The sequence below is a fragment of the Brachyistius frenatus genome, unplaced genomic scaffold (genome assembly GCF_029030835.1).
Source record: "Brachyistius frenatus isolate BFR_SWC_R1_liver_20210118 unplaced genomic scaffold, ASM2903083v1 Contig_2, whole genome shotgun sequence".
In the NCBI taxonomy this organism is placed as follows: Eukaryota; Metazoa; Chordata; class Actinopteri; family Embiotocidae; genus Brachyistius; species Brachyistius frenatus.
Window position 1 is genome coordinate 11,582,785 of NW_027210601.1, and position 22,493 is coordinate 11,605,277.

Consider the following 22,493-nt stretch of genomic DNA (forward strand, 5'->3'; position numbering starts at 1 on the left):
TGACTCGGTGGGAGCATATTCCTATGCAGTTATGAAGGGCTCATTCTAAGGTAATGAAAATATAACAATTCTTAGTTTCAGGTGAACACTACATCTATTTCGCACACGGAGATAAGTACATTCCTTTGAAATATCAGGACAAATCTGATTCTCAAGCTCTGTGTCTTCACAACCCAAATGCAGCTGTAGCAGCCTACAGGATCTATACAGTGAACATACACACATACAGTATATAAATATATGCATCCTAGGGCCTGCAATCTATTACTTCATCTTTAAACATGCAGGACACGCTCAATACAAACACACACACGCACATATCCAAGCACTCACTCGTCCATCAGTGATGTCGGAGCTCCTGAGCTCGCTATCTACGGCTCTGAAGGGACGCCTGTCTCATATACTGTACACCAAGAGTAAAGCCGCTTGAATTATTGAAGGCAGAAGGAGAAAGATGGAGAGTGAACAGAGAATGTGTGCATGGAGCAATCGTAAAAGAAGTGGACAAGCAGATGTAGAGATAGAGAGTGAGAGGGAAGGCATGGAGACTTGTTGGGAGGAAGCCTGGCAGTACAAGGGAAAGCATGAAGAGGTGGGAGGGGGAAAAGGGGAGGGGCAGAGGGAGGAGACAAGACAGGAAGAAAGAGAGGTGGAGGTAAGTAGAATATGTTATTTTCCCTGTGGCTTGTTTGCCTGCTGATGTAAAGAGGAAATGGCTAGATCAGCAGGGGCTTTTACCTACACTGAGTTTAACTAGTTGCGGAAATACATGCGCGCCACACACAAATACAGAAGTACATGCCCTGTGGGACTGAAGGAGATGAAGGGAAAGAAAAACAGACACTGTGCACTAATGCCTTCTTCATGCTCAGGTTACACTGCTCAATAGAGCTGCGGAGGCTGTTGGGCTTTTTGCGCTTTACTGCTCATGTCAGTGTTTACGTGTGCAAACTTTCGTGTGTCTGTGTGTGTGTGTGTGTGTGTGTGTGTGTGTGTGTGTGTGTGTGTGTGTGTGTGTGTGTGTGTGTGTGTGTGTGTGTGTGTGTGTGTGTGTGTGTGTGTGTGTGTGTGTGTGTGTGTGTGTGCGCTCTGTGCGAGTAGCGAGAGGGACGACTGTGTATTTACAGTATGTGTGCCGGTGTGCTACAAACTGGCAAATCTAGCGGGACTCTGACTTCCCCTGGTGCTGGCTTTGTAGCACCCAGCTGAGCATGGCTGCGGATCAATGACATCTGCAGCACACGCACACACACACACACGCACGCACACGCACGCTGGTTGGACTTGTTTACAGTTTAAACAGCAGGTGGCTCAGATAACAGCCACTTAATCTGCAGCCATTTGGACGACTGAATGTGATAACGGAAGGTTTCTTTCCTCTATACTCTTCCCTTTTGTGTTTTTAATCTATCCATTCATCTATCAGCTTAATATAAGCTCTTTTTTCATCCTTTACCCAACTACTTCCATCAATTTTCTCTATAAAAGGCATTTAACCGTGTCTGGGTGTTCATTATAATGAGGGCCATAGATTGTAGCTTTTGTCCTTTCACTGACAAACAAATAATCTTTGGCATTTTTAAACTTTACTAAAGACTTTTCCAAACCTTAAGACTACACTGGGCTGTGGTGTGTCTTATCTGGTAGAGTGGGTTACCCACTTATTCTAAGGTTGGCGATTTAATCCCCGTTTCTTCCTGCCCGCATGCCGAAGTGTCCCTGGGCAAGACATTGAAGCCCAAGTTGCTCCCACTGGCAGGCGCTTAACTTGCTTGGCAGCTCAACCACCATTGGTGTAAATGTGTGTGTGAGTGGGTGCGTGGAAGGCAAACTGAGCCCATTAAGGTGATAAAGCACTATAGAAGTGCCGACCATATACCAGTTAAACATGATAAATGAGTTGCCTAACCTCAACCACATCATAGTTGGTCATTGCATTCAAGTTCAGCTGAACACAGGCTTATGCAGAACTTCCCAGTGTCAACTTTCCTGCAATGAAGCTAGAAAGAAAACAGAACAACATACTGGAACTTCATCAGTGACGTAGCCATGCTGGCAGACATGACAGTGCCAATCCCACAGTTTAAATGACAGGTGACAAAATTCAACAGCAATAAATGCAAAACATTAAACAGGCCAAAATCAAACATCGCAAAGAAATTGCTTTTATGGAAATATCACCAGCATGAGGTCCTTGATTCTGTGCCTTTTTCTTTTTTTTTTTTTGCTGCTCAGTTCCTGAGTACAATGCATTCACTTCCATATCGCTGATTAAAGTTGATGTGTGGGAAATTTTCAGGCAAGGTATTTCTCTTTGACGGACAACGTTGCCTTCCCATTGTGAAAGCTGTCAGCCGGCATGCATTTACAGCTGGCCAGCTGGGATGGTGCACACACAACACCGTGGCTGGGCCGCCTTTTCAATCCCTGCTGCTGCACCGCTGGCCAACACAGCAGGACTGCAATGAAAGCCATGTGTGTGTTTAGGAGGTTCGATTGGGGTGCGTGTAGAGGCGTGTGTATGCACGCGCACGCATACATACATGTAAAGTGTTTACTGGCGAGGCGCTTTCCTCCCACATCTGCAGATCACTCATGCTCTGGGAGGCCTCACCCGCTTCCACCAAGCCACATGGAAAAGTGGGAAATAATTAAAGGGTGAATAGTGTGAAGTGGAAAAGTATAGACGAGATAGGAAGTACAGTGACACATAAAAGGGGGGAAAGAGGGAGAGATTGCGAGTGATCAAGCTTTAGCTAAAGTAAGGAAAGCGAGCAAGGCATGTGGCACGGTGAAGGCTCTACCGGTCACCATAGCAACCCTTTAAAGGCCGATCCCCAATGCAATTAGAGAGGCTTTGAGGCAGCCAGGCTGAGGGCACAGAGTATGAAAAATAGTGGCAAGAAAGAACAGACAGACTTAAGGAAAACAACCCAACTGAATGAATGAAAACCAGCTATTGTGTGACCAAGTGTGTCAGTAATTGCATGGGGTAATTGTGGGGAGGCATCCATTCTTCTACGCTGGTTGTGGGAATTTTAATAATGAAGTTGCCTGGGGCAAGACAGGTGTATGGGTTTGAATGGGAGTGTGTATGCACACATTTATGTATGTCTATGCGTGATAGAGTCTTGAGTATGCAGCAGAAAAAAAAAAAAACTGTACTTATCGATACCGCAGACCACAGAATCCAAAGCCGAAAGCAAACTTACCCACGTTAGCAATACTTCAACGAGACAAGACGGAAGGAAAGAGGGAGAGAGAGGAGGCAGAGGTTTGATTCACAGCAGCACCGAGGGATGAAGGCTTAGGCTCAGGCCGCCAAGGTGATATTATCAATGAAATTAAACCTTCAGAACTCGGAAGTATTATTGCTGGCAATCCTCTCATGTCCTATCTAAGCCCATTAAGCACAAAAGAGCACAACATATCCAGGCACAATGAGTGTCAATTTCTTTGTTGGACACCAGAGCTGGGCCCTCGTTTATCCGCCGTGCATACGAACAATGTTGTGCGCCGGGCATATGTTCATTTTTTTTTTTTTACACATAAAATCCAATTTATCAGTTGTGTTTTGTGCTTGTAAATGGGTTGGTATTTAGAACAAATCCTGAACTAGCAATTTCCCAGAAGTAGAACGATCTCCTCACAGACAAACCTGATTCCTAAATTACAGCTACACAACCCCCAACTCTACTGTTAACCATGTAATCATGGGTATGTTTTAAACTTTTGTTCCCAAAGGTGCACATTTTTGTTTTTATTCAGAAAAGTAGTTAATCATAATTAGAGTAAATGGCATTAAGGCCTCTATTTTATCGTGTTCCTCCAGTATAGCACCAGTGAGCTGATGTGGCTTCATATCCAGCAAATCTCCCATTAAAACTTGCAATTTTATGTTCAAAGAGAAATATGCTATAAGTGATTCATACATTTATGAAAGCGATGGCTAGATGAAGATTTGAAAACACAAAATGGCAATTTGTAACTGTACAACTTCAATGCAATTCATAGATAACAAATTAGTTTTAACTTGCTCCTTAACACTTTTTAACACTTTAGGCATCATAGAAACTATATCTGTCAAGTAAAATTATTGATTTCAAAGAGTTCATTATTGATGCAGCTTTAGTACAATTTACAAAAAAAAAACGACATTACACGATAGAAAACCCAAATATAATTCGTTAGCGGAATGCATTTTCATTTATTATTATGGTGTTCTTGGGTTTTTAGCTACCATCCGAGACGTTATTAGTTACGAAAGGTTGATTTATATCAGCCAAAATCCATTTTCCAATGAAATCTAATGTATTTAGACCCATATTTCAGTCCCTTTGGTAACCATTGTAGTTTTGGGTCTCCCTGGGGACGTGCCTACAGGCTTTGCAAACCTGGATTTGTGCAGTTTATCCTATTCTTACTGACACATCCTCTTAAGATATGTCAGGTCAGGTTCCACAGATATTTTGTAAGGCTCAAGTGTGACTGAGCCACTCATTGACAGACACTTTAGCATTGCCCTGAAGCCACTCCAGCATTTGTCTTTGCTGTATGCTTTGGTTAACGTAGCTGGTTAAGGTGAACACTCGGTGCAGTCTCAGGTCGATACACTCTGAAGCAAGCTTTTATCATGGATGTGTATTTGGCTGCCTTCATCCTTCCCTCATCTCTGAGCTGTCTCTCTTCCCTCTTTCACCACCGTGCTTCACTGTAGGGATGGTATTAGCCAGGTGATTAGCAGCGTCTGGTGTTTGCCAGACAGTACTTTCTGCACAAGAGTTCAAATTTTGTTTCTTAAGAGTCCTGCTATTATGTCTTTTATTCAAGAGTAGCTTCCATCTGGGTACTCTACCACAAAGACCTGACTGATAAATTGCTACTGAGATGGTCACTTCTGGCAGGTGCAGAGGACTTCTGAAGGTCTGTCAGAGTGACTGTTGAGTTCTTGGTCATCTCCTTGGCCAAGGCCTTTCTTGTTCCGTTACTGAATTGGGCTGGAGGGTTAACTTTCGGAAGAGTCGTTCCAAACTTCTTCCTTGTCACAATTGTCGATGTCCCTGTGCTTTTAGGACAACTCAAAGCTTTAGAAATGTTTTTTTTTTTTTTTAACCCTTTCCCTGATCTTTGCCTTGCCACAGTTTTATCAGAGAGATCTTCAGAAAGTTCCTTGGACTGCATGGCTCTGTTAGTGTCCAGACCTGCAGTGTGGACTGAGGGACATTTACATAGATGGGTGTCTCTCTTTTTAAACTATATTTAATCCGTTCAAATTGCCACAGGTGGACTACACTGGTTCTAGACAACTCATTAATAATCATTGCAAACAGAGTTAACCCCAAGATGACCACAATTTGGAGTGCCACAGCAAAGGGTCTGAATACTTTTGTAAGTAATATATTTCAGTTTTGGATTTTTAATGAATTTGCTAAATTTAAAATGGTTTCACTGTCATTTTGGATTGAGTGCAGATTGAAGGGAAAAAGCCACATCTTCCCATTTAAAATTAAATCTACGACACTACAGAATACGCAAAAAGTGGAGGAGTCTGAATATGTTCTGAAGCAACTGTATATTGATATTTATTTAAACATGCACAGGAGTAAGTGTCTGTTTGCTCTGATCATCGGACAGCACCTGAATCCCCCTTCCTCCTAAACAATTTATTAGACTGTATTCAGGCGAGAGTGTAAATCAGCATTTGAACTTCTCTTTCTTTTTCTATTCTTTGCACGTCTACTTCCATCCCTTTTTTCAGTAAAAACATGTGCAGCACCATGTGCACCTGTCTGAACGTGCATGCTGTCATCTCCTTATGTATGATTCATCACCTTCAAGATGTCAGGCTTTTTGCCATCCAGAACAGGTGTGGTCAGATGACATTTTGTACAAACCGCTTTGTTTCAAGCGTGTACAGTGGCCTAAACTCTACAACAATGTTGTATGACATGGCATGAAATGGCACAACAGAAAAACAGGGGCCTCCTCATTGAGATGGAAGCACTTTTTTTTGACACAACACCAGCTCTGCTTGCAAGAGAAATGTCTTATCATAAAGGGCAGTGAGAAATACCCTGGATGCCGACCTCATGAGAGATAGCTTCTGCGGCCCGTTCGTGCGCTGAGTCAATAGTAACTCCATTCATGTGGGAAACACTTGATAGGCAAGCGATGAGGATATTTTTCATCGCACATCCAGGACAAATTGATGGCTTGTGATGCGCCCATAGCCTACTGAGTGTTTGTAATATAGCATTTGCACTTCACTGCCCCGATCCTGCGACCCCCAACAGGAATTGATTTCTGCCGCTCTGCTGCCCTTTCATGTTTCTATCTTCTCTCATTGTTTTCCCATTCCATACTTATTCTTCCCTTTTTCCCCTCATCATTTCTTCCCACATTTCTTTTTCTCTTTCTCTTTGTACTTTCCTTTACACACACACGCACGCACGCACGCACGCACGCACGCACGCACGCACGCACGCACGCACACACACACACACACACACACACACACACACACACACACACACACACACACACACTCTCACTCACACCAATGTCTTCATGATTCTGTCTTTTTTTGTGCTTCATCTTATTCGCTCTTTTGCCCCTTTTGCTCCCTCTGGCCCTCTTGTCATGCCTGCTTGTTTTATTGCTTCATACAGTATCTCAAAGCCCCCAGCCAGCCTTTGCTTCTCGATTCCTCCCCACACAATCTGCTTCCAGTTTCATCTTTCACCGCTGTCGCCCTGTCCTAATTTTTTTTTTTATCTCCTCTTCCTCTTTCCCTGTCTCCTGTGTTTACATCCTCCATCTGTCTGATCACTCGATCGTCTCCTTTCAGTCTCCTCTCCCTGTTTATCCTTCCCTCCTATATTGTTTCTTATTTCCTACCTCTCCTCTCTGTTTGCGCCTCCACCGCCAAGTGTTATCCCTTCCTCCTCTTCTCCGTCTGTCTCTGTGTGCTGGGTCCTGTCCCTAGCCCACAGTTTCGTTGGCAAACGGATTATCTATTCAAAGACACACATAACCATCTCCAGATCTCTTTATTTAACCAGCTACTGCTATTTTATAGATGTCATTTCTTCAGACTGTTTCTGCCATGGAGATACCCTCTGGCAAACACAAATATGTGCATGTTTTGCTGCAATTGATTCTCTTTTTTAGATGTCTTTCCACATATCTCATCATCACCCCTCGGTTTCCTAAATATGGTGATTTATGTGGTCTAAGGGAAACTAATTTGTTGCATGTTTTTTCTTAAACTTCTCTTACATATGAGCGACATTTGCTGCAGTGACCCTGCCTCCCAATATTTCTCTCAATGCTGTACCTAGGCCCAAATATTAATTATAGAGATTGCATGTGGCCCCCTCTGGTATTAAATACTTATTAGCTTTGATGTAGGATAAAATTAAAGTATACTGTATTATTCAATGCAGGTTCTGACTTGGCCCTCTGCACAATATTGGATAGGTTAGCTCAGGTGGTTAAGGCTTTTCAAAACTGCCCTTCTGTGATGAATTATTTAGCATTTTCACAGTGGAAGCCTCCAGTAAAGGTCCGGGCCCGTGACAGCTGGCCCATATTTCTGTCAGGAAAAAGTTGTATCAACTGCATGACTGTGAACTTTGATCATGCCACCAATTGACCCGACCTTTCTCACTAGCTGCGTTAAATACGAGATTTGACATCTGTCCTCATAATAATGGGGTTCTTTTATTGATTTTTCAAGTGTGAGGTGTGCAGTGGTGTAAAGACAAACAAGTACATGGAAAATGCATATATACAATACAATACAATACAATAAATGCTGGAAAAGCAGAGTAATCAGAGATTCAGCTACAGGTTAAACAAGTAAAGAATCTTTTCCAAAATCTGAAGGAGTTTTGAAAAACATGGCTTTCAAAAAACAATCCCTAAGGAACTCTTTCTCTCTTCGCTTTCCTGTGTCTTTAGCGTGTGTAATTTGAATGTGTTCTCATTTCTGCGACTCCAGTTTTTTTCAAAGCCATTTGCGTCTAATATAGACACACAAGATGCTTTACATTTAGGCACCAAAAATGACCAATGCTATGGTTAGGAAAAGATCCTGGTTTGGGTTAAATGGGACTCTGTTGCAGTTTGGTTAGGTTTAGGCACCAAACCTACTTGGGTTTCGAAGAAGAAAAGATCATGACATGGGTTACTTCAAAGAAATCCACAATGACTTGTGATTTTTCATGCACTCAAACACCAGTCTTCCAGGTGAAAGTCCTGGGTTTGTTCCATCCAGTACCCCTTTTTATACTTCGTCAAATTACCTTTTTTGTACAGCCTCGTCACAGTGCCTAAAACATAAGGCACCTTGTGTGTATGTCTTAGATGCCAAAAAGTGCCTTTTACATATGTCTAACGCCAACGGCTTTATGAAAATGGCATTATATGACACCCTGAAAATGAGAACAGGCTTGTTCTTCCTGCTTTATGCCCTCCATAACATTTTCAGACTACAACTGCCTGAAATCTTTTGAGATTTAAGATGCCTCATAGTTCATTGACATATTTGTTTTTGGCTACTTGGGGGCATTGAAAATATCGTGGAAAGAGCATTTACATAAAATATCATCACCCTCTAAATTGATAAGTTGTTGCTAATAGTTGCTTATTACAACCAGCAGTTACGGAGGAACATTACCATTCATTTGGAGTTGTGTTTCCTGCCTGCTATTCACTCGCTCTCAGCAATATTCTGGGTCTCCACCAACTCCTGAGGAAATCTGGCTCTTTACCTGCTGAATGCTTCACTGTGTTTACAAGGTAGTATGTCTTTCTGCTGTTCGGTGCTGAGCAGGTACCGTACAGTTTTTTTTTTTTTTTTTGGGGGGGGTGTCAAAACAGCTGTCTGCTTTGGTCTAAAATGGCGCTGTGAGTGGAGTGAGAGTGAAACTGTAAAGCTGCGGCCAGACAGCTATGCAGTAAAGAAAACCAAACTGTTTTTTAAAACTGTGGGAGACTGTGGATTTGATTTGTAATTCTCAGCATGTGCACAACTGAGCAACCTCTTCAGCTTGTTTTTATATTGTCATAAAAGTTCTGATTGTAAATAAGAAGCCGTAAACCAAGACGGGAAACGTTAGCGCAAGCAGATAATGCCACTTTTGAATTGCTTATGTTTAGTCAGTTATTGACACCATACAGGGTTTTTTTTACGTAAAGAAATGTGCAATACAGAATTTTGGGGGGAAATAGTACATTGAAACGAATGCTACTCACTGATAAAAACGTTATTTAGTCTGTCGTGGCTCATGTTGCCTGTGGTTTCTGTCAAAGGGCATCATTTTGTGAGTTGTTTCTAATCAAGGGTTTGAAATAAGATATTTAGTAAACAATATTCATTTTATTTACACTTTCATTCATAAAACAGGTGAACTGAGCTGTAAAATGTATCTCTTTTCTATTGGTTTTGTGTCAAAAGTGTGTGTGTCTGTTGACACAAATCTGTTGGCAGTCACATTATGGCGACCCGGGGGTGCGTGTGTTTGTACCTCCACAGTTTAGTTTGAATTCTTTCAAGGTTAACAATCCAAATCATTTCCCACCTTTTCACATCTATATTTGCACATCAACGATTTAATGAGCTTCACTGATAAAGGAGAAGTCTTTTCAAAGCAGTATTTTCTGAAACAAGGCAATTCCCTGATGTTTTGCAAAAATGCATGAGTTAGTTTTCCACTTGATATATTTGATTGTTGCTACATCTTTGGTATATGCAGAGCACAACGCATACTAATCCAGCAAAGCAAATGTATAATTCAAAAGGAATATTTTCAAAGCTGCGAGACCTGAGGCAGCATATTCGCTCCATGGATTTTTGATGCCAGCGTTGTGCTATATGTATCTGACGGTGCAATGTATACAAATCAAGAAAAAAAAAAACCTCTTTGTGCATGTGTGCGCCCGTGGGGGTGAATTATTGTAACGTGCAGCATCCCTAAATCCATGCAATCTCCATGTCATTATAAAGCTGCCCTTGCATGACATGTGCATGTGTGTCTTTCTCTGCTCCTCTGGTTATTACATATTGCATATATTAGAGGATGGATGGCATGCTACTGTGAGAGATTCACAGCTGAGGGAGCAGGAATGGCAAAGAAAGTGATGAAGATGGATGGAGGAGTGTAGTGAAGGGAGCACGTAGGAGCAGAGGGGAGTGAAGATGTGGTTTTTTTTTTTTTTTTTTTGGAAGGGATGGGTAGGGTTGTGTATGAGAAGGACGTATATACCGTACATGTGGCCCAGACAGGTGCTGTGGTCACAGCCATAGACCGAGTGAGAGACAGGCAGTGTGAAAAATTGATGTGCCCTACTTACAGCAGCTGAGCAGAGACAGGAGCAGGAGGCTGAAATGATGTTAGATTTTGGAAGCAAGCAAACCATGTTGTGTTTTTTTTGTGCATTACATCATGCCAATTTGTTTTTGGGCGCGGGTGTGCGCCTGTAACTCGTTCAGCTTCATGTTCTGCTAACATGCAGCGCTGCTTTGTTGCTCTATTCCTTTAACATCTGTGTGTGTGATTTGTTTTCAAACCAGCGGTGCCTCACTGCTGCTGCCCTATTAATTTTACAGGCTTCGCTGTAAACTAGCCAAAATGTAAAGACTTTCTCTCTTCCGCTTGCACACGCACACACACACACACACACACACACACACACACACACACACACACACACACACACACACACACACACACACACACACACACACACACACACACACACACACACACACACACACACACACACACACACACTCTGTTTTGGAGGCTGGGGCCACGCCGCTCTCATTAGCCCATCTCATGCTCCTCGGCACTGTTTGACCAAGTGGAGTCCTTTATCTGCTGTCCTCCTATTTAAACGAGGTGGGGAGAGGAGCTGGGTCCCTGAAGGAGTCAGCAGAATGGAAACCGCTGCACGTTAATCAACACTCCCAAACTCCACACAGGAACAACTAAGGAGCTATGCCGCTTTAACCCGTTTACTCCAAGGAATATCTTAATGACCTAGAAGGATTTATGGGGGTTTACGTTGCTGGCCACATAGGGTGGTGAGTGGTTGAATGTATGCTGTTCTCAGCAGCCAACTTAATGCAGAGTAGTGACCTGAGGGCTGCAGTAACAGAAAGATACCGCACGGCATTTCACTCCAGATTTAGATGGGTATGAATGGATGGAGGAGGTGAAGCTGTCTCTCCGTCATATTGGATTTTCCTTCCACTCAAAAATCACATGTAAATCAGGCCACGTTGTTTACATGTCCTCTCTTTCACTCTCCCCCACTTCCTACTCTGCTTGTTATTTATCCCTTTCTGAGATCCACGAGTGACAGCGTTCCCATCTGATTGACAGGACAGTGTTCATCTGTTACCACGGCGCTGGTCTCAGATACGGCATCGTTTCATTATCCCTCCTAATACTATGTATAACGGGTCCGTGGATACACTGTAATACACACTACTACGTTACCTCGAGCTTTAGGTGACCAAATTAGCCTATCCAATTTGAAGCTATGAAGCATAATTTAACATGCTGTCATGCAAAATGAAACATAATAAGAACGCACGTTGCTGTTGTGATGGAAAAACACGTTAACATACTCGGTTGTCGTGACTTAGACCGAGCTATTGTGTGAAATGTACTCTCGCAACAGTTTTGGTTGTAAGTGTGCGCTAATGCTTCGAGAGACTCTTAGAACCAACATGCTTCAAGGTGCTTCTTGCTGACGTACACATAAGTAAGATACTGAAACCCTAATTTAACCTTTGACCTTCCGGTGGAAACAAGTGTTTTTTGTCAAGTTGAATACCACCACACAAGCATTTAAAATGACAAAATTTTGCACTGAATTTGATTTGTTTCATCTTAGCTGGAAAGAAACAGGTGCTCAAAAATAAGGTAAATAACATAATTACAATATTTTATGGCTGGATCGCAACAAGCACGGCCAGAACTATGAAGTGAGTGTTTGTGGATGAGTGAGTGAGAAATCAAAGTTACACCAGTGTTCGGCCGAATACGGAACATTTAAAGCGTCACACAGCGTCCAGCGATTCAGGGTCCAGCGTTTCTGTCAGGTGGGACGGGGGGTCCCGATAAAAGGGGCAACATTTCAGTTTAGGTAAATCGATATTAGGACGCTTTATTTGACATTATTTCAAAATATTTTTGGCACAAACGAATAATGAGCCCTGCAGTAGGCATTTAGGGAACATCTGTGTAAATGTAGATACAGAAAATAACTCGATGAATCCCTGCATATACATCAGCCACCCGCTACCACAAGTAAATTCTCATCCTGCGGGAAACACTGCTGCCCCAATCATTAGACCAAAGTGAGTCCCTTCAAGTCTTTCCCGTGTTGAGTTCAACTTTGTTGAACTTTGAGACATCAATTTCAGATGTTCAGGGAACAGAGCATCAGAGAACCCCAGAAGAGAGGAAGTTATTAGCTGACCATTATAAAATAGGAATTGTCCCCTGGGACAGTAAGAAGATAACAGAACAGCCAAACAGCTACTGGGACTGACGAGCTCTAGCATGTTCTCAGCTGGCTCGGAGGTTAGCACATGTTTCACCAATGGCTGAACTGGTGTTTCAATAACGATATAAAAACCTTTTCACGAAAACAAACTATGCTGCAACACTTTTTTTTTTTTTCCCAGTTATAGTGCCTTTATGGCACTTCACATGTCAAGTTTCTCCTCTGACATCATCAGATATTTGAAAACTTTGGCTGTTGACAAATTTAGTATTTTCAAAAATGTGTTTTTGATTCAAACTAAAATAAGGTATCATCACGTGAAATTAATATTTTATTTTGAACGCACTGACTGATATTTAGGAAAAAGCCTGAATGCCATCATGTCACTGCTCGGTCTATTTTTTAGATATTCACATCACTCACTTGCACAACCTGAACAGCTTATCATAACTTGCGTGTTAGTTAGACAGAGTACACGGTAAAACTCAGGTGAGTAAGAGGATAATTTTAGCGCCTGTCATCTCCTCCTAAAGTCTTTATCTGTATTCCATGTGTGTCCATCTGTCTCTCTTTCACAGCGCTCGTTGAATACGCTCATTTCTCTGTGGGTGCAAAGCATGCTGGGTAATTGAAAGGGGGCAACTGGCACAAGTCAAACAGATGGAGTGGAGATGTAGTGTTTTTGTGTGTGTGTGTGTGTGTGTGTGTGTGTGTGTGTGTGCGCATGCGTGCATGTGTGTTGGGGGGAGGCAGGAGGAGGTGGGTTTTTGGCAGGAGTCAAACGGCTGTGGATTTATCAGCTCCCCAGCGAAGGCCAAAAGCAACGCTCGTCAGATCCCACACTCTCATACACACTCTCATACACACTCTCATACACACACTCTCACGCACACTCTCATACACACACTCTCATGCACACTCTCAGACACACTCTCATGCACACTCTCAGACACACGCTCTCACGCACACTCACACATCTTGCCTCATGCCTTCAATGTTTCTTCGTCCATCATAGCCAGATTCATCTACTTTTTGGCAGCCTATTGTTTTAATTGTTTTCGTCCACCTATCCATTCATGCCCGTGTCTCTTTATAATTTCTCGGATGTACTCAACAATACCTGTCACTCCTTTCTCAAATATCCTCCCTCATTCTCCTTCCCTTACTCCTCTCGCCGTACAGCTATCTCTTGTAAGGGTACGTGCGCTTGCTTTGACGGCTGCTTGGTGCGTCCTGTGATGGGAACGATTTCTGTTACAATCGTCTTTTTATGAGCATGTACTCCTGGGAAGGATATTCTAGAGTAAGTTTTTGAAATGTTTTTGCACCGGTTGTTGTCTCTGTCAGCTGTAGTATGTTAGTGGTGTTTGCATTGGAAGCTGGGCAGATGCTGTCAGAATTTTATTAGTGTTCTACAAGTGCATGTTTTAATCGGCCGTCATGCACAGCCATGATGTCACTACAACCTCAAAACCCCATGTCATCTTAGTCCACAGACAATTCCAGTAAAGTTTAGTCAAACAAGATGGTTGTGTCCTCTGTGTTGAAAAGAAAAGAAAAAGGCAGTGTTCGTTTGTGCAGTTCCAAAGCTACGTGGAAGAGATGTCCGCACACTCAGATCAATGCAGTATATCACTTTATTTTTTTTTAAGGTTTCAGTTTCTGACAGGACTAAAGGTGAAAAAAATAAAACGATATACTGCATGGATCTGTTCGGACATCTCTACTAAGTTAGTGCTCATTGATGGTTCCAACACCTTAGCTAAGATTCAGCCGGTGGAGCGGTGGTCTTCCTGCATTACCTGCAGTTCAAAAGCTGGAATTCCACATGTTTTTACATGGGACACGTGATCACATCTATGTTTACCACATGTTGCAACATATGATAATACAACATGTTTTTTTTTATTGGGATCTACATGTGCTTCACACATTACAGTGTATGTGGTCACACGTGGTCACGTGAGTTTTTGCACGTGAAATGTCGCTTTTGTAAGGGTGGTTTTAATGGTAAGTTTTAGTTTAGTATGAATATGCTGCATTTGTTTTAATGAACTTTTTTTTATTTAATATAGTCCATACTTAATAAACAGGTCAGAGTGTGACGACGGCTGGAGCATTACTAGCATTTGTGTTATGTAGTGGTGTTATGCATTCGTTATCGTGCCAGCATGTCCGCAGTAGAAATTACGGCTAATTAGACACTTTTGAATGTTTACATTTTTCAAAATAAACTGCATCAAACTGAATATGTATACCCTTACACGCCTCGTATCTATCTTTTCCTTCATCTTTGCTATACGGCATTCCCAGTTAGTGACAGATGCCAGGGCAGAAAGGGAGCGGGAAAGGAGAAGACTTCGATAGAAGAAGAAGAAGAAGAAGAGAGGGAGAGGCTTGATGTTTTGTTGCTCTTGGTTTTAAAGGAAGGTCTCTCCTTTATCAACAGTCTAACAGGCTGCTGGGCTCAGTCATCTGGCTTTTTCTTCTACTGTTTACTGCTGGGTGTCAGGGCCCACACAGTTGGTGCCGTGCACACACAGTTTCATACACACATATCTTTCATGCTTCAATGTGTGTGCACAAACAGGCACTTTATTCAACAAAAAAGTGCTGTCGCCCAAAACAAATATTGACAAATATCCACAGTGGATTAGTGAATTTCAAACAGCTGATTTATTCCACAAAGCGTCTCTTCTGTGAAAACGAGAGGTCAGTTTGGTTTCAGCCGTATTACCAGAAAACACCCGGAATGACTCAGAAAAAACTATTTCATCTCCAAGTCTTTTCAAGCTGGCTGTCCTCTCCTTGACTATTCATTTAAGGATTTAAAAAGGAGCTTCTTCAAGGCATAGAGGCAATAATCCAGTTTTTCCATAATCCTGCGTGGATGTATCAACTCAACCGGTCACTTTCACACACACACACACACACACACACACACACACACACACACACACACACACACACACACACACACACACACACACACACACACACACACACACACACACACACACACACACACACACACACACACACACACATGCATATTCACATCAGTGTAGCTGCAGACACACTCACACAGGCATGTACCTGCTGCAGCGTGTTTCTGATAACCCTAAGAAGTGCTCTGCCAGTGTGTGACAATCATTTACCGTCTTTATTGCGATCTTTGCAGCTCCACGTTGGGAAGGATTTGTCACATGTGAATTGAATCTTTGATGGTCTCCGCGCTTTTGAAACACTCTGGGATCTTCTGGCCTTGTCATCGCCTTCTCATTTTTTTCATCTGAAAAGAAAATGAGCAGGTCTGTCAATCAGTCTTAGCTCGCCACCTGGAAATTATATAATTTAGTTTGAAACACTTTGTACACCATCACTTTGTAGTGCAAATGAATGATTGAAATTGTGATTGAGTGTGTATCCCCTGAGGGATTGCCATGTATGTAAAGGGGAATCAAATATGGTGCCAATGATAAATTATTATCATAATATTGTAACACTTGTGTAAGTTTGCATTATTATTTAAATTAAACCTATTGTTGGACGACGGATAAGCAAAAATATTGGGACAATTTCATCAGAGGAACATGTCTACTTTACTGTCTGTCTGTAGGATCACAGGACACTGACAACAAATTCAGAACATTACTTCATTGTTCGTACGTTGTATCACTCCGCCCAGTCGAATCTACCACCAACCACAGACTGTATATAAAAATGGACGTCGCTTCCAGGTCTTAAAAACGAGGCCAATGCAGAAGTGCCTTTATGTACAATTCCACCGAATGCCACTAGGGGTTTTCTCAAAAAAACCTTCCGGCTACGTAGACTCCCATTCAGAGTCTCTCAAGAAATACGAAGTCATTCATTTTTTTCCACAAGTTGTCATGCTGTTGTTAGCTCAAGTTACTCCTTCTTATTCGTTTTCTGGCAGTCCATCTGAAAATAATCCTATAATTAATCTGATATTAGGCCTGAAAAAGAGGTATATTTGGGAGCGTGTCTGTTTGATTGACAGGACTGGGATGTAGTGTCCTCGGGTTTGCCATCAGATCGAGTCAGGTTCACTACTCGCTCCCCCCAGCTCATTCAAATATGGTCACTTCCTGGTCTAAACCACTCTGAACTAGCAAGGCTGAACTGTCTAACTCCAGGCTTCATAACGACAGTTACACCACTGTTGATGCTGCACAATATAGTCCCCAATTTACACAAATTCGAGCGATTTTTAACATTATCATTACCATCATTCAAATAGTATAAACTTATACTAAACTTATTTTACAGTACTGCAATAAGATTTTTTTTTTTAAAGTTAGGTCTTGTCACAGCTCACTAATATGTTGAAGGAAAAAATGTTGAGATCCAAATGTCCTAAAATCTTCTTCTCTTGTGAAATTTGCTGGTGACCTCCCTGACAACTTGTTTTCCTTATTTAGCTGAAGGTAACTTTCCCTCTCCTTCCCCAGCTTAATTGTAGTTTAGGATGAGCCATTTGGCTGCACAAGAATTGCTTAATTTTCTCTCTGTAGATTGGCTGAGCTTCATGGATAAGACTTGTGGACAACAAACAGCTCAAACTGTTTTAAAGCGACTCCAGAGAAGACAAAGGCGGAGGCTATGAAAAGCCCTCTTTTCTGTCTCACTTATGCCATACAGCACAGCGATGCAGTAAGGGAAGTGTGCTGTTTTTTTGCTGTCTCATACCTTTTTAAAAGTTCTGCAGCTTCAGAGTCAAACAGGAGTCCATCTACTGCCTGACTGAAATGCCAGGATGTTATATCCTGAGCGCACACACACACACACACACACACACACTGCAAAATACCCCAGATACTCCTAAAAGCAGGCAGTTTGAGTGTCAGAGTTTAGAAGTTTAATTGGCCAATGTGTCAGAAGAGGAACAAGGTGTGAGAGAAGTGTGGACGACTGCAGAGAGAAAGTGCATCACCTTCCAAGCTCTGTTTGATTTATATGGTCGTAGCCAAAGATGTGTTCCTGTCTGATTGTCAATCTCCCTTGTGTCTCGAGCATAAGTGAGAAAGGTGTGTGTTCGGTGTGTACCAGATGTCGAGTTAGTGTTGAGTCTTTAATGCCTGGCTTGTTTGTGTTCTTGAAAACAACATGGCTACTTTGTCAGTTTAGGATTTCAGGAATAAATTAAAGTTAGGATTATGTGAAAGGAAAGGCCCAGCTGCTTTTATCACTGACTGTGGAGTCTGACCGGTTGTGGAGTTAAAGTGATTGCGGCTAATCTCAGGCCTAGTTGGTGATTTATGAAGCTGTTAGCTTCAGAGGCTGAACCTGAGCTTCTTTAAACTTCACCCATACTGTTCAATTAACTGCCCCGTTATTTTATTCTCAAAACTGGACATCATTTTAATCAGTAAACTACTGAAGGCGAGGTAAAAGTTATCAAAACTTGCAAGGTGTCAGTTAGCAAGTTCGGTTATAGCGAGACAACAAGGAAAATAAAACAGTACACTCAACTTCTGTTTTTTCATGTCTGTAAATGTTCACCGTTTGTGGGACAGTTTGTGAGAGGATTTTATGATGGCACTCAGCTAGCTCATAAGAAATGATGACTTCCCCGATCTTTGAGCTCCAGCTCTGCTTCTTAAAAGATCAGCACACGTTAGAGTGCTTTCTATTAGTCAGCAGTGGGGATTGGATGTCAAAGTGCATCGAAGTTTGCCACAACAAAATCGTATCACTACTCGAGCTGGGAATCGTTTGAAACTCTTCAATACCAGTAGGCCCACCTGGGACCTTAACTTTGATACAGGGTCCTAATCCAGATATCATTTGAATTTTTTGCAGTGTTTCCCTGAGGTTGGTGTGGGGTTATTTGTGTTGGTGGATGTCGTGGCGTGTGACAAATGTTTATGCAGAGGCTCATGCAGTTTAGGGGGGGGAGAGGTTATTTTCTGTATCTATAATTTACAAATTTCCCCTCAGCCTGCCACCTCTACAACTACGAATGTTCACTAAACCCCTCACATCCAGGCTATCCTACAATTTACCAATGTTCCATAAATGCCTCACATGCATCGAAAGACGGTTGCTAGGCGGCTGTGCACAGAGAAACTTCTTGTCCTTATTCAGGTGCTGCAACGCAAAAAAAACAAAAACAAAAAAAAAAAGAGTGAAATAAGGAGTTTTAATGTCAGGTTTAGCTAAGTTGAAAGCAAGTGATTTTAGCCATCTTGTCGAGCCACCCAAGTAGACCCTATGTGTGGGAAACACTGTATTGGCTCACTGGTGCTGATGAGATGTACTCCTTATAAGTTATCAAAGTCCGGTACCCAGTCCTACTTATTACATAATGTCACTGTTTTACATGCTTTTATGACCACGTGTTTAAGATACAGTTTTGTACTTTGTGGAGAGTAGTATTAAGCTTAGGTGTTGGATGGCATCAGTGGAAATGTCTTTTGTATATTATTACAAACCTAGTTATTGTGTTTATGTGAGCATTTCTGCACAGGCACAAGCGGGTAGGAGGACTCCCTGAAGGAAAGACCTCATTCCAAGGCCTTGCCTGTCGATATTACTGCTACAAATCAGACCTCCCACACCACTGAGAGCAGCAAATACTACGCACTCACATGCACAAGCACACTCTCACCGACTCCATTGACTAAGGGAAAGTTTTATTTCCCATCTCTGCCGCTACAGCTCCCCTGCTACAGTTTGGACCGTGCCAGAGTAGTTGCACTTCTCTTTGCTTTTTTTTTTTTTTTTTTTTTTTTAAATGTAGTATGTGTATAATGTGCTTATGCAGGCACATGTGTGTTTATGCCTGTGTTTTGTTTGTCCGCGTGCATGTGCATGCACACTTCTGTACACGTGTGTTTTATGTGCTCTGGTTTGGCCTGTTTGCTCAGTTGGGAAAACAGATTGCTCTCTATCTGGGCAGAGATGGGCAGTGTAGCAACATAGGACACAGAAGTGCTTATCATTTGACACATTTTGACACTTGCCATTTACAGAGCACTTAGAACCATACAAAAAAAAAAAAAAAACAGATGCATTTCTAATGCTCTGTGTGACCTTTTGCATATTGTGCTTCAGATTGCAGTGGTCTGAGACGCCCATTTCAGCATCACATCATGGAATACATTTGTGCAAATCTAGTGATGTATAATGTCACTGTATCTAATTTTATAAGTTGTTTATTTCAACATGTAAATGTTATTTTATTGTTGGCTTAAAGCAGTTTTCCATCTCTCTTATTAGAGTACAGTATTTTCCATAAACCATAATAGCGCTGTGATCGGCGAGTTAATCCAGTTCTCAGTGATAATAGCTGCTCATCCCACCAGCGGATCACACTGAATTGACAAAAGATTCACAGATAAACCTGGATAGTGAGGAAGAAGGGCCTTTGTCATCATCATCCATCTGTTTTCTAGATTTTCCTGACCTCAGTGTTGTCTCTTTTCTGACTATATACTATCGGTGTTTGTCTGTAAAAAGGGGAAAAAAGAGAGACAGTAGAAAGCAAAGAAATATAAAGGTGCAACTGATGGAGAGAGAGAGACAGTGAGAGACAGAACGAGTCCACTGAGACTCACTGAGTTTCTTCCCACCTGTTAATGTGACCGGACAGAGAAGGTGTGAGACAGACTGATGTCACGGTTGTGTCCGTCACATGTACTTCCCTCAAAGTTGTGAAGTTGGACACCCAGGCTGAACTCAAACATCACCATTTGATGTGAAAAGGTAATAACAAATCAAAAACAAGATTTTTCTTTGTTTCTAACAAATAATGTCCTGATATCGATATTGACCACAGTGATTGTAGTTTGGCAGTTATTTACCACTAATCAGGGGTTCTTAAACATTTTACCAATTTTGTAGTTACAATACCGTTGCAGGTATATATAGCTACTCGATCAAATTTATACATCATTTTACACAACTGCTGTAGACTCTAAAGCTGTTGTTGTAGTTCAGGAAGCTGCATCCTGAATCACGTCGCATCATAATCTGGATCTTTCCTAACTTCATTGCATAACTCTCGTCCTTGTTTGAAAATTGCGTATTACATAAGCAAGTTAACAAACCGGTTATGATCAACAACATTCAGTCAGAGACAAAGAATTCATCAAATTGCCTCCGATTCATTTCAGATTTGATTGACATGAATGCTGAAGTGAAACATACTGTAATTACTATGATACCGGAAGCTGGATGTGAAGAAAGGACTTTGCTTTGGCGGCAGCATCTTAAATATGGAGTGAATGTATTATGTAGTTTGAAACACTTTGCCTCATTGTTCACTGTTCCTTTTTTTTCTGATGCTCACTGCTTTTGTTCTGCGTCTGCTGTTAAAAATTTAGGAGGACTGTTATGCGCTGAATTGAATGATGTGTATTGTCGCCTTGATTCAGTTCAGATTTGAATACACGTACAGATTTGTGCTTCAATGGTGACGCGGGGGCTTTCAACAGCATAATAAAAGCATGATATAAACAGAATAATTCATCGGCTGAAGCGCTGTCAAAATGCTGCCTGTTTGTTGACAAAACCTACTGTTCTTAGTCCAGTATGCAATATTATTTTAAGAATACATTATTGCCACTTCTGTATGAGTGTTTGTGTGTGTCACCCTCGCAATAAACGTTCAAGCCTTAGATCTCTGACATAAAAACAAAAATCTTCAGGAATTAAAGGAAGGAGACCCAGGAAGAAGTCCGGGTCCTCCGTCAGTCGCTCCACGCCGTGATCCATGGGGAGAGATGGATGCTGGTGGTGCAGCAGTCTTCTTCCAATTGATTTGGCTAAGTGGCCATTCATTTTAATTAGCTAAAGAATGGACTGGTTGAATACGACGGACGCTGGATCGTTTGACTTCATCAGGTTCAGAAAGAATTTACTGGAGAGAGCGGGTCCCCTGTTGCCGTGAATTAAACCATGTGCCCCTCTGGCTTTCTATTACGAGGGATACAAAGTGAGTGAAGCTGAATGACAGATCAAATCAAGTTTAAAAAGTGAAAGATGCAAGACAGAGAGCACAACTGATAGTGCTGCTGATTCTTTGTAGTGTGAAGCATTTCTGTGACTCCCAACATGTTCTTACTTCTCATCTGTGACTTTTCTATCTGACGAGATTTTTTTTATTTTTTTTTATTGTACTCTATTAATCCCCGAGGGGAAATTCTTTCGCTACAGCAGCATCCCGAGGGGGAGCCGCTGCAAGAGGATGCCACGACCGCGGCGCCAAATAACCTGAGGTGCATGTTTCTGGGTGATGGGAGGAAGCCGGAGAACCTGGAGAGAACCCACGCAAGCACAGGGAGAACATGCAAACTCCGCACAGAAAGGCCCAGGACCGGATTCGAACCCGGAACCTTTTTGCTGTGAGGCGACAATGCTAACCACTGCACCACCGTGCCCCCCTTTAGTTATATTTTTCAAGCCATCCATATTTTCTTAATTCTTGTAAACATGTGAGGCGAGCTGCTTTCACATATACTGCCTTGTTTATCCGGAGCAGGTAAAAAGGGTTAGATGAGAATACAAATATTTTGTTTCCCATATAACAGGGCAGACACATTTGGGGCCCATTGGTAGACCTTATTTTTTTGGGCTTTTGAAAAGCTCATTCTTTTTCTCCTTATTCTGAAATGCTTTAAAATCTAAACTGTAACGATAATGAACTGGAACTTTTGTGCAGCTAAAATGTTACTAATATGTTTGACAGCTATGTACAGGGTACGGGTGTTTAGCTTCTCAATTAAATTACATTGGCCTCGGTCTTATATATGAAGAAGTATGGCCTTCTCTCTCTCTCCTGCTGATGCTCGTGTGTTGTTGGTGTGTTTTACGACTTTGTGTTGACAGTCAAGATGAGAGACCGAGGCAGTGACATACTGTCAGAAGACTGAAGATGTCCAGTTTTTGACGATAATCTCTGCAAAATAACCAAATTACTATTAAGTGGTGGTTAATACTCCCGC

At 41.9% G+C, this 22,493-nt stretch overlaps 1 protein-coding gene across 1 annotated transcript in view; it reads left to right on the top strand.

Annotated features, from left to right (window-relative positions):
- dlgap3 (discs, large (Drosophila) homolog-associated protein 3) overlaps positions 1 to 22,493 on the top strand; it is a 132,626-nt gene that overhangs the window by 21,367 nt on the left and 88,766 nt on the right. The gene's annotated exons all lie outside the window — the stretch shown is intronic.